We start from the raw sequence: 12683 nt of genomic DNA, 5'->3' as shown, positions 1-12683 counted from the left end.
CGAACGAACTTCTTTATGAACCACTTCCTTTATAACAGCTGAAGTCAAATTTCAATCAAATTCCACAAAAGAAAAAAAATCACGTCTCTCATCTGAATGTCTGCAAATATTCCAGATTTTGTTTATGTTTCAGTGTGAAGATGCTCAATGGATCACTGCATTTCAAAGTCAGTAAAACCAGTTGGACATTAACTATAGTGATTCAAAGGACATGTCATCAATTTGTTCTGTCATAATGTCTTATTCAAGACTTGGGGGCTGGATATTTTGAGTTACAACATAGTTTCAATCATTGGGACCCAAGAACGAACCCAGCAAAGGGTGAAAGTCTCTTTTCTCTGAAAGTCCTGTTCACCCATCACCCTTGTGCTCACTGATCTATATTGTTGCCCAGTTCACTATACCAGAATATGAAAATTCGCATTCTCATATTCAAATCTCTCCATGGCTTTGCCCTTTCCCATCTCTGTAACCTTCAACCTTCTGAGAACACCACTTATCAACTCTTTGCATTTCCCCTTTCTTTTGCCCCATCTCTGGTGGTCATGCCTTCATCTGTCCAGGTGCTAAGCTCTGGAATTTCCTTCCAAAACTTCTCTACTTTTCTCTCCTTCTTTAGAGGATCATTGAAACCGGACTCTTTGACCAAGCCTTTAGTCACCTGTCTTAATATCTCCTTCATTGGCTTGCTGTCAATTTGTGTCTGATTACGTTTTCGTGAAGCATCTTAGGATATTATACTACATTAAATGCTTTATATGGGCTCAAGCTGTTGTTGTTAAATATAAATGCATCAATTTAAAAATTAGGGCAGTCTTTATCTTGTTTACTTGTATGTGAGCTAACTGCACAAAGGTAAGTTAATTCAACACAAAACAATCATGTCTCATTCAAGCCACAAAGACATTTTTAATACAATGTGGAAGGAATGAACTCTTCATTGCGATACCATGACTGAAATATGGCACACTCCAGATTACAATACATGGAAAAACGTTCCTGTCCCCAGCACCAAGATTCTTCAACTCTTAAGTTATGCAAAGGAGTTACTGATTTTTAAATTAAATACCTTTGAAAACTTACCTCCATGGTGGCTCATTGAGTAAATCCATCATATGTTTGGGTAATGAACCATACAGAAAAGGAAAGCTCTTAGTCTGTGTTCATTTAGCTTGGGCTGACAAAAGACGAAAAGCTTCATTGTCCCTGGATTATGGAAAGGGAAAGAAGCCTAACTTTTGGTTTCTAAGCTGGAAATGGACATAAAAGTATGTGGATATTGAGTGGGAACAGAAGAATTGGTTCTCATTGCGCCCACCCCCAGCCCTGATCCCTCATCCCATGTATAACTGATGGGATTGTGTTCAGACAAGTGATCACTTGGATCATTGGAATTATAACTCAGCACTTTTAGATGAGGCAATCGAGGGAAAATTGAAAAAAGAGATAAAATAGTCAGTCTGATTGGTAGACAGTTTCATTCCTTTAACTTTCACTACAGCATAAGATAAGAACACAATGACATATAGCTAGAAACTTTTTACTTGAATTCTTACCCACATTGTACATAGGAGCAGGAGTAGGCCATTTAGCCCCTCAAGCCTGTTCCACCATTCAACTAGATCATGGCTGATCATCTACCTCAACGCCATTGTTCCGCACTGTTCCCATATCCTTTGATGTCATTAGTATCTAGAAATCTATCAATCTCTACCTTGAACATACTTAACGACTGAGCTGCCACAGCCCTCTGGGATACAGAAAAATTCACTACCCTCTGAGTGAAGAAATTCCTCCTTATCTCAGTCCTAAATAGTCCCCTGGTTCTAGAAGCCCTAGCCAGGGGAAACATTGTTTCTGCATCTACCCTGCCTAGCCCTTTAAGAATCTTGTAAGTTGAAATGAGATCATGCCTCATTCTTCTAAACTCTAGAGGATACAGGCCCAATCTCCTCAATATCTCCTCATGGGACAGTCCCACCATCCCAGGAATAGGTCTGGTAAACCTCCTCTGCACTCCCTCAATGGCAAGTCCCTCCTTCCTTAGGTAAGGGGACCAAAACTGTGCACAATACTCCAAGTGCAGTCTAACCAAGGTTCTATACAGTTGAAACAAGACATCTTCACTCCTGTACCCAAATCCTCTTGCAATAAAAGCCAAAATACCATTTGCTTCCTAATTGCTTATTGCACCTACATGTTAGTTCTTAGTGACTTACGAATAAGGACACCAGGTCCCTTTGGGCATCAACACTTTCCAATTTCTCACCATTTAAGAAATACTCTGCACGTCCATTCCTTCTACCAAAGTGGATAACCACACACTTATCCACATTATACTCCAACTGCCATGTTCTTGCCCACACACTGAGCACATTTAAATCCCCTTGAAGCCTCTTTGCATCCTCCTCACAACACACATTCCTGCCTAGTTTTGTGTCATCCATAAACTTGGAAATATTATATTTAGTTCCCACATTCAAATCATTGATATAGATTGTGGACAGCTGGGGTCCAAGTGCTGATCCTTGCGACACCCCACTAGTCACAGCCTGCCAATCTGAGACTGACCCTTTTATTTCTACTCTGTTTTCTGTCCATTAACCAATCCTCAATCTATGCCAGGGTATTACTTCTCATGCCATGTGCTCTAATTTTGTTTCCTAATCTCTTGTGTAGGACCTTATCAAAAGCCTTCTGAACATCCAAATACACCATATCTAATCATCCCCCCTGATCTATACTGATAGTAACATCCTCAAAAAACTCCGACAGGTTTGTCAAACATGATCTCCCTTTCAAATATCCATGTTGACTCTGCCCCATCAGATCGTTATTTTCTAAGTGTCAAGTTATCACATCCTTTATAATAGATTTTAGTATTTTCCCTACTACTGACGTCAGGCTAACAGGTCTGTAGTTCCCCGTTTTTGTTCTCCCTCCCTTCTTAAACAGTGTAGTTACATTTGCAACGTTCCAATCTGCAGGCACCATTCTAGAATCTATAGAATTTTGCAAAATTACCACCAATGCATCTACTACCTCTAATCCCATCTCTTTCAACACTCTGGGATGTAGATCATCAGGTCCCAGGAATTTATCAACTTTCAGTACCATTAATTTCTCCAATACTACTTTTTTACTAATATTAATTTACTTCGGTTCCTCATTTTGACGAGGCCCTTTTGGTTTTGCTATTATTTCTGGGAGATTTATTGTATTTTCCTCTGTGAAGACAGACACAAGGTAGTATTTAACTTCTCTGCTATTTCCCAATGTTCCATTATAAATTCTTTGTTCTTGCTGATCTTTTCCTTTTTACGTACCCATGGAAGCTTTTACAGTCTTACAGTACATTTACAGGGCCACTCCATCTGGTTGGGAGGGGCTACTTCAGCCTACTGATTACACTTCCAACCCTGGTGTCATCCCGAGATTGATCAACAGCTGGCATGATTGCAGAGCTAGCCAAACTGCATGAAGGCTGAGACTTGAAACCAACAGAATATGACTGATGCCCTATTCCATTGGTCCAGGCCATTTGGAGCATGCATTCTATCTTTTGAAGAAGGCAATCATTATTTCCTAAATATAGGGATGGGAATATTTGTTTGTTTGCAGCACTACTTTGTGTGATTTGGCACTTGAAGCAACATAAGTTGGCAATGGCCAATGTTACACCAGTAGAAGCAATGTAATTGCCTGGATATTGGTTGGGGACTGGATGTGCATATCAGTTTACATCAAAGTCAGCTACCGACAACCCCACCTACTGAACCAAGCTTTGGCCAGTTTATGACTGACGCTAGAGGAGGTAGTAAGAGTTCATCCAAGCCTGGTGTTTTACCTGCAGTTTTATTAGTCACTGTGGAAAGCATGTCACCTTTAATGAATCCACCTCGAGTTCCCTGTACTTGCATTTGTCTGTCTTGAACCAAGCTTTGAAAATGGATGCACTGGAGATGTTCAATATTAATAATAGATAGAATACCAGAGGAAGTGGCTTCAAATAGGTATATTGGCCTGTTTTCATCCTTCACTTTTTTTACTTTCTCATTTTTGAATTATGCGCCTGTGTCTCTAGCTATGTGTTTCATTTCCCATGGGGTAATAGTTACCGAGACGAAGGTTTCTTTGGATCAGGACCTTAAGTTAATTGACATTAGAATCATTCTATTTTAACAGATTTTAGAACATTTTTAGGCAAGATTGTAACAAAAAGCCAGAATTCCTTTCCTTCAATATCTGTAAGAAACTTCACATGCAGAAAAATACAATAATGGAAGACAATAAAGAAAGTGTGTTGTTTACAGGAAAGATTCATGCTGTTTGGCATTAATTCTGAGGCCTGCCAACTCATGTGGCATGCTGCTATAAAGCTTGAGACGACCAACACCAGATTGAAGAGGATAACAAGGCTGTCATCCAAAGCAGTGGTCAAATGGCTCCAATTTGTTTTTTGACATTTACTAAAACCGATGACATGAAAAACATGATGAATCTTTCAAAAAAACTTTATCACTACACCATAAAGGACTGAAAGCTTAAAAAAAAACTGGTAAACTCAAACTGTTTACCTTACATATGCCTTTTGCCTATAATAGAAGAAAGCTTGACTGGCCTATTTCAGATCTAGTCTGAATACAAGAGGAAGAGTAGATCCAGTCAACAGCTTTTTTCCCCCAAAAGGCCAAGTGTTTCAGGTTACTTCCCAACTTGAAACAATAGCTGATTCCAAACAAATATAGGTTGAACAAATAAGGAAGCAGCAGCTGTTTTAGCATTGAAGACAGATTTTTCTGATATTCAAATAAATATTTTTTGGTTCTTTTGTACCTCAGCCACATAGACCATTAACTATTAGGAAAGCCAAATAATTGCAAGAAAATTAGAATTTCATCAATAGTACCCTGTAAATAGCCTTATGATATTTCTACAAATCACCAGCAAAACAAAAGAAACAAATTAAAGATTGGGTGGGACTTTCTGGCTCAGCTGTCCGGTGGGTCTTCCAGTCTTTTGAAGTCAATGGTCTTTTGGCTGCCTCGCCACATCCACCATGGCAGGATCCATCTCACTGGGGCCAGAAACTCCCAGCCAACATTTATCAGAGTGATGATCAATTTAGGCTAAGATGCTTAGTACGTTAACAAATCAACACATTCGGCTGTCCTTTCTTACTAGTTACTGAACATCCAAATCCCAGTCTATAGGTTCACCCAATTACTATACAGGAATATGAGAAAGGATGAGAACATGCCATTGGAGCTTATCCCTCTAGTACTCTGACTTTCCCAACATAGCAACTAGTTGCATCCTAAACATACCAATGCATCTGCCTGAAATTACTACTCTAATTACTCCTTTTAAATTACTCTTCATAAATTTATAATTAATTTTCTCTCATTTAAACTTAAAATCCTTTAATCCTACATTCCTGGTTAATTTGAAGCTATTTTCAGGGTTTATCCCATTAGTCCCACTTAATATTTATACCTCACATGAAGTTCCACATTAACCTCTTTCTTTCCAGGATCTAGAGCTTAAGTTTCTTTAATCTTTCGTGGTATCTCCTGCATAGTTGGGATCGACCTTTTGGATTTTCTCTGCATTCCTGGTTTCTTTGGTTGCAGATATCACTGCCAATTTATTGCCCATTCCTAGCTGCCCTAAGGTGATGATGTTGGGCCACTTTCTTGAACTACTGCATGTGATGAAGCTATATTCTGTGTAGCAGCTTCATACAACTGGCTGGTTTAGGTGGTCACTCCTGAGAGCAGTTTAGCTTCAGATTTCACACAGTAGAAGTCATCAAACTGAGTAAGGACAGGAAGTTCCCTTGCCTAGAAGACATCAGTGAACCAGTTGAGTTATAATGATAATCTGACAGCTTCAAGGTCACTTTTACTGGTACCAAATGTTAACTTCTAGAATTAAAAAGAAACTGCATTTAATTTCTCAAACTACTATAGTGTGACAAGAAATCAGCATCTCTGGGATTATTGGTTCACTGACATAGCCACTAAACTATGATAGCCATTTCAGGCATTTCTTTTGTGGCATGATAACTGGGTTTGCAAAGAGTACTGTAAAGAATTAGCTTGTAAATTAACATTAACAATTAACTATTGGTATAGATTCAATCCAAGGGCAAAGTTTGCAATCTGCAGAGCAATATCGTCTTATAATGTCTCTTTTACACACTGATGTTAACGCAGTGCTGTCAGAAATTTGGTGCATCATCCAGATTACATCAGTTGCCAACAGGATACCATACAGCTAGTTTCTAGCACAGGAGATTTACAGTCGGATAAACGATGGTGCTCCAAAATTTCAATGTAGAGTGAGACATTTCAATGTATATATAAAATGTGAGCTGAGGAAAACTAGCTGTCCAGCTAGCCAAGTATAAATAGTAAGGGATGTGATAACTAGACACTTGGAAAATAATGATATGATTGGGCAGAGTTAACATGGATTTACGAAAAGGGAGTAATGGGCAGGGTCGGCGAGCGGGGCGGTGGGGGGGGGGGGGGTGGGGGGCGCGGTGGGGGCGCTGCTCGCCAACGCGTAAAATGACATGGGATGATGCCGGGTGGAACTCCCAACGTCACCCCACATCATTTCAATTTTAGGTTGGGGGGGGCGCTGCCGAATCAGCTGTGCACCCGCTGACCTGTCAACTGCCGACTGAGGCCACTTAAAAAGTACTTTATTTAACTAATGGACCTGCCCATCCAACCTTAGGGTTGGCGAGCAGACAGGCCTAAGAAAAAGCATGAAACCTCATCCATGGGCAGGATGAGGTTTCATGAGGGTTTTTATATATTTAATAAAGGTTTCACTAAAAGTGATGGACATGTCATAACTCATTTGACAGTGTCACATGAGGGGACATGTCAGGCAGATTTTGTTTTTGTCTCTAACATTTTTAAATTTGGAGCCAATCTCCCTGAGGCAGCACTTAGTCTCAGGGAGATCAATGCACCTTTTCATGCGCACGTGCGAAAGAGCGCACTCTCGGCTGAGGGAATCCTCACCACCACCACCGCGCCCCCCCCCCCCCCCCCCCCCCCCCCCCCCCACCACCCTCCCCCTCTCCGCGCCCGCACAGGGAGTGCATAGCGCTTCCTGGCGGACATCATGCTGGGCGGACCTTAATTGGCCCGCCCACGTAAAATGGCAGCGCGTCCCCAATCAGGGGCGCCGATCGGAGGCGCGCCTGCCCGCACCGGCTCCTGCACTTCCCCTCCGATGGGGGGGGAATATTTTTTCCCTTGTTTGACAAACCTGTTGGAAATTTTTTTTAAGGATGTTACTCGCAGCATAGATAAAGGAGGACCAGTGGATGTGGTGTATTTGGATTTTCAAAAAGCTTTTGATATGGTCCCAAACAGCAGCACATGGGATTGAGGGGTAATATACTGGCATGAATTGAGAATTGGTTAACAGACAGAAAACAGAGAATAGGGATGAACGGGCCATTCTCAGGATGGCAGGCTTTTCCTAGTGGAGTATCGCAAGGATCAGTGCTGGGGCCACAGCTGTTATCAATCAATATGAATGATTTGGATATGGGGGCTAAATATATCAATCCATCCATTTTCACACTGATTCTCCTGGTGAGGGTCGCGGTGGCACTAAGCTGAGCAGAGCCAACCAGACTTCCCTTTCCTCAGCCATAGATTCGAGCTCCGCCTGGGGGATTCCCAGGCATTCCCAGGCCAGCCAAGAGGTGTAATTTGTCCAGCGTGTCCTGGGTTGGCCTCGAGGTCTCAACCCAGTGGTCCGGTCCAACTCCAGCAGGGCCCTACCAGGGGGCATTCTTATCAGACGCCCAACAATTTCAACTGGCCCTCTTGATCCGGAGGAACAGCAACTCTACTTCGTGGCTTTCCCAGATTGCCGAACTCCTCACCCTGTCCCGGAGAGAACACCCAGCAACCCTGCGGAGAAACATCATTTTTGCCACTTGTACCCGCAATCCTAGCCTTTTGGTCATTACCCATAGTTTAAGACCATAGGTAAGGATGGGGACGTAGATAGGCCGGTAAACAGAGAGCTTTGTCCTAAAACTCAGATCCCGTTTCACTATCACTAACCGCTAGAGTGCCTACAAAACTACTGCCCCCACACTGATCCACTGGTCAATCTCACGCTTCCCCCATGCCATCACTCGCAAACAAGATCCCAAGGTACTTAAACTCCTCCACTAAGGGAAACTGTTCTCCACTCACCTGGAAAGAGCAACCCACTCTTTTCCAGGAGAGAACCACAAACTCAGATTTGGAGGTGCTGATCTGTATCCCAGCCATGTCACACTCGGCAGTGAAATGCTCAAGTGTGCGCTGGAGATCACAGTCGGATGAGGCAAGCAGCACAACATCATCTGCAAACAGCAGAGATGCCACCCACAAGCCCCCAAACTGGATACTCTCCGTAGCTCAGCTGCGCCTTGATATCCTGTCCATGAAAATCACAAACAGAAGTGGAGACACGACCTACCCTTGGCGGAGTCCAATGCCGACCCTGAACAAATTCAACTTAATACAACGAATGCAGGCACAACTCTCACTCCACTAATAGAGGAACCTGACAGCACGCAGAAGCGATACCGTCACTTCATATTCCCGCAGCACCTCCCACAAAATATCCTGAGGAACACGGTCATATATCTTCTCCAGGTCTACAAAACAGGTAGACCGGATTAACAAACTCCCACGAACCCTCAAATATCCATGAGGGGGCAAAAAAATGGTCCACTGTTCCACGGCCGGGGTGGAACCTGCACTGTTCCTCCTGAATCTGGGGTTCCACTACTGGACGACATCTCCTCTCCAGCACTCTGGTATAGGCTTTCCCAGGGAAGCTGAGGAGTGCGATCCCTCTATAATTGGAATAATTCCTCTGTTCCCCTTTCTTAAAGATGAGGACCACCACCTCAGTTTGCCAATCCAGCAGTACTGACCTGTCTTCCACTCAACATTGAAGAGAGCATTAACCACGACACCCCAACATTGTCCAGCACCTTCAACATCTCCAGGCAGATCCCGTCCACCCTGCTGTCTTACTGCCACAGGGGCCCTTGACCACTGCAGCGACCTCAGCAACATTGATGGACCTGATCACACCGGAGGAGTTCTGACACTGCCTCCTGTAAGAAAGGCATATCCACTAGATTGAGGAGTTCCTCAAAGTGCTCCTTCCACCTCTCGACAATCTCCCCAGTTATGGTCAACATTTCCCTACCCTTGCTGAGTGCAGCATGAGCGACATCCCGCCGACCCCTCCTTAGCAGCCAAAGGGTTTGCCAGATCAACTTTGATGCTGTTCAGTAGTCAATTTCCATGGCCTCTCCAAACTCCTCCCAAGCCCGAGCTTTCACATCAGCGACTGGTGCTGCTGTAGCCATCTTGGTCTGCCAGTACCTCTCAACCAAATCAGGAGACCTATCCACGAGCATTGCCTGGAAGGCCTGCTCCTTCAATTTGACAGTCTCCCTCACCGCTGGTGTCCATCAGCGGCTCCTAGGGTTGCCTCCATGACAGGCACCAACCGCCTTCAAGCCACAGTTTTTCGCAGCTGCATCAACGATTGAGGTCTTGAACATGGTCCTTCGGACTCAATGTCCTTGACTTCACCCGGAACGTGGGAGTTGAAATCATGTCGCAGAAACGTCTGCCAGACATTCCCAGGTGATCCTCCCGTGACTGTCCGACGCACGTCCCGCGCACCGAATCCAACTCACTGCCCAGTGGTGATAAGTTGACAACTCCGCCCCTCTCTTCACCCAAGTGTCAAGAACATATGGCCTTAGGTCCAATGACGTGACTATAAAGTCGATCATTGGCCTTCGAGCCAAGGTGCTCTGGTACCAGGTACCCGTATGAGCATCCTTGTGTTTGAACACGGTGTTCGTTATGGAAAACCCATAACTAGAACAGAAGTCCAAAAACAACTCACAACTCTGGTTCAGATCAGGGAGGCCATTCCTCCCAAGCACCCCTCTCCAGGTATCCCCATCATTCCCCACATCAGCTCTGAAGTCCCCAGTCAGACGACGGAGTCGGTAGGTGGCACCCTATCGAGCACCAATCCCACCGTCTCTAAGGAGGCAGAGTACTTCAAGCTGCTGTTTGCCACACAAATGCAAACAACAGTCAAAGGTTTCCTCTCCGAGACCCGAAGCCTCATTGAGGCAACCCTCTTGTCCACTGGGGCAAACTACAACTGTGTGGCATCTAGCCAGGGGTTGGAGAGTATCCACACATCCGCTCGGGGCCTCTCACAGGGGGCCATTCCAGAATAGGAGAGAGACCACCCTCAATCGAGAAGTTTGGTTCCAGAGCCAACACTATGTATGGAGCTGAGACCAACTGTATCTAGTCGGTCCTCTCCACCAGCTCAGGCTCTTTCCCCACCAGTGAGGTGGCATTCCACATCCCAAGAGCCAGTTTCCATTGCCAAGGTCTAGATACCTGTCCCACTCTTGCTCACTGCCACACTGGCATCACACCCGACAACCATTCTTTGCCTTGCAGGTGGTGGGCCCACAAGGCAGCTCCACGAAGCCATTTCGAGCTGAACCCAGCCAGGTTACATGGGCGGCCTAGCCACCAGGCACTTGCCAGTGAACACCACCCCTAGACCTGGCTCCAGGGGTGGGTCCCGGTATCCCTATTCTGGCGAGGTGCTCTGTGTTATTTCTAGAACCAAAACAGGGGTCTTTGGTGGATCACTCTTTGTCTGGAACCTCACCTTGGACCTGTTCACCAAGGGAGACCCTCCAGACGACATAGCTCCAAGGTTCACTGGATCACACAAGGCCTCCCCCCCGCCCCCCCAATCACAACAAGGTTATGATCCTCAAAAGGGGACTAAATGTATTATTTCCAAATTTGCTGATGATGCAAAACTAAGTGGGAATGTAAGTTGCGAGAAGAATACAAAAAAGTTTCCAAGGGGACTTGGACAAACTAAGTGAGTGGGCAAGAACGTGGCAAATGGAATATAATGTGAATAAATGTTAAGTTATCCACTTTGGTAAAACTAACAGAGTAGCTCTTAATTGTGAGAGGTTTGGAAGTGTTGATGTCCAAAGGGACCTGGGTGTCCTTGTTCATGAGTCACTAAAAGCTAGCATTCAGGTGCAACAAGCAATTAGGATGGCAAATGGTATGTCAACCTTAGTCATGAGGGGATGAGTGTACAGGAGTAAAGATATCTTGCTGCAATTGTATAGAGCCTTGGTGATACCAGAGATAGAGTGTCGTGTGCAGTTTTGGGTCTTCGTACCTAAGGAAGGATATACTTGCCATAGAGGGAATGCAACAGAGGTTTACCAGACTAATCCCTGGGGTAGTGGGATTGTCTTATGAAGAGAGATTAAGGAAACTGGACCTGCATTCTCTAGAGTTTAAAGATGAGAGGTGATCCCATTGTAACTTACGGGGTGTGACAGGGTGGATGTAAATAGGATGCTTCCCCTGGCTGGTGAGTCTAGAACCAGGGGGCACATTAGAATAAGGGACAGGCCATTTAGACTGAGATGAGGAGGAATATCTTCCTTCACTCAGAGCGGCGAATTCTCTACCCCAGGAAGGTTATGGTAGTGCAATCATTGATCACGTTCAAGACAGAAATCGATATATTTCTGGATACCAATGACATCAAGGGATATGGGGATAGTGCGGGAATGTGGCATTGAGGTAAATGATCAGCCAAGATCTAACTGAATGGTGGAGCAGGCTCGACCAGTCAAATGGCCTACTCCTGCTCCTATGGTCCTAAGTAACAGCCAAAAGTATACTGTTAATAAGAGTCTTCACTCCCCCGTGTTGCTCTAGTAGCTTGGAACAAATAGTTGTTTAATGCTGCTCTTTCCTCTCTTTGACCAGAGATTTGAAACTGGCACACAACCAATTCATGCTAATGTTAGTAATTTTATAGCTTAACAATCACTTGTTACAGGCTGTGAGAACCACAGGAAGTATAAAGGAAAAGAGCAAAGAGGACTGAAGAGGTGTGCAAAGGATTATCGACCGCTAGGAGACCTGATGAACACAAAACAATTATAGAAACCAGTTCTGTTGAAGGGTCATGAAGACTCGAAACGTCAACTCTTTTCTTCTCCTCCGATGCTGCCAGACCTGCTGAGTTTTTCCAGGTAATTCTGTTTCTGTTTTACAAAACAATTATATCTGTACGGGCTCAATGACTGCACACTGGCAAAATTTCAACCAATTTCAAAAATATGAAAATTGATCCTTCAGTGTGCAATTAGTTTTGTTTATAGACAATAGACTAAGACAAGCAAACTTGAATCATATCACTCCTCACAGAAGTAGTTTGAGACTAGTATATGATAAAGCAGAAGTCCAAAGAACACTTTCAGGTCTGTTGCAATTGCACATTTCCCGATGCTGCAACTTTTTGTAAGTTGGCTCTTGGTTAGTTAAAGGTGCTGAAAATGGGCCTAGGCTCAAAAACCAATGCTGTGTTGTCACAGGACAGCTGGCATTTGGGAAATTGGGCGCCAGAAAGTCAGTACCTTCAGAAAGGCAAGATGACAATTGGTATGGTGGGTCTGGAGATGAAAGTTATGTACCACAGTGAGATGGTTGAGTGGCCAGCAACTACATCAGCATCAGTGCATTCAACATTATAATGAGGCAAATATGCTG

The 12683-nt window shown here is 44.2% G+C and overlaps 1 protein-coding gene across 3 annotated transcripts in view; it reads right to left on the bottom strand.

Moving 5' to 3' along the window:
• Window positions 1-12683, bottom strand: part of cabin1 (calcineurin binding protein 1) — a 589218-nt gene that overhangs the window by 139259 nt on the left and 437276 nt on the right. The window lies entirely within an intron of this gene.

The sequence above is a fragment of the Carcharodon carcharias genome, chromosome 13 (assembly GCF_017639515.1).
Source record: "Carcharodon carcharias isolate sCarCar2 chromosome 13, sCarCar2.pri, whole genome shotgun sequence".
NCBI lineage: Eukaryota > Metazoa > Chordata > Chondrichthyes > Lamniformes > Lamnidae > Carcharodon > Carcharodon carcharias.
This window is presented reverse-complemented; position numbering and strand designations above follow the sequence as displayed.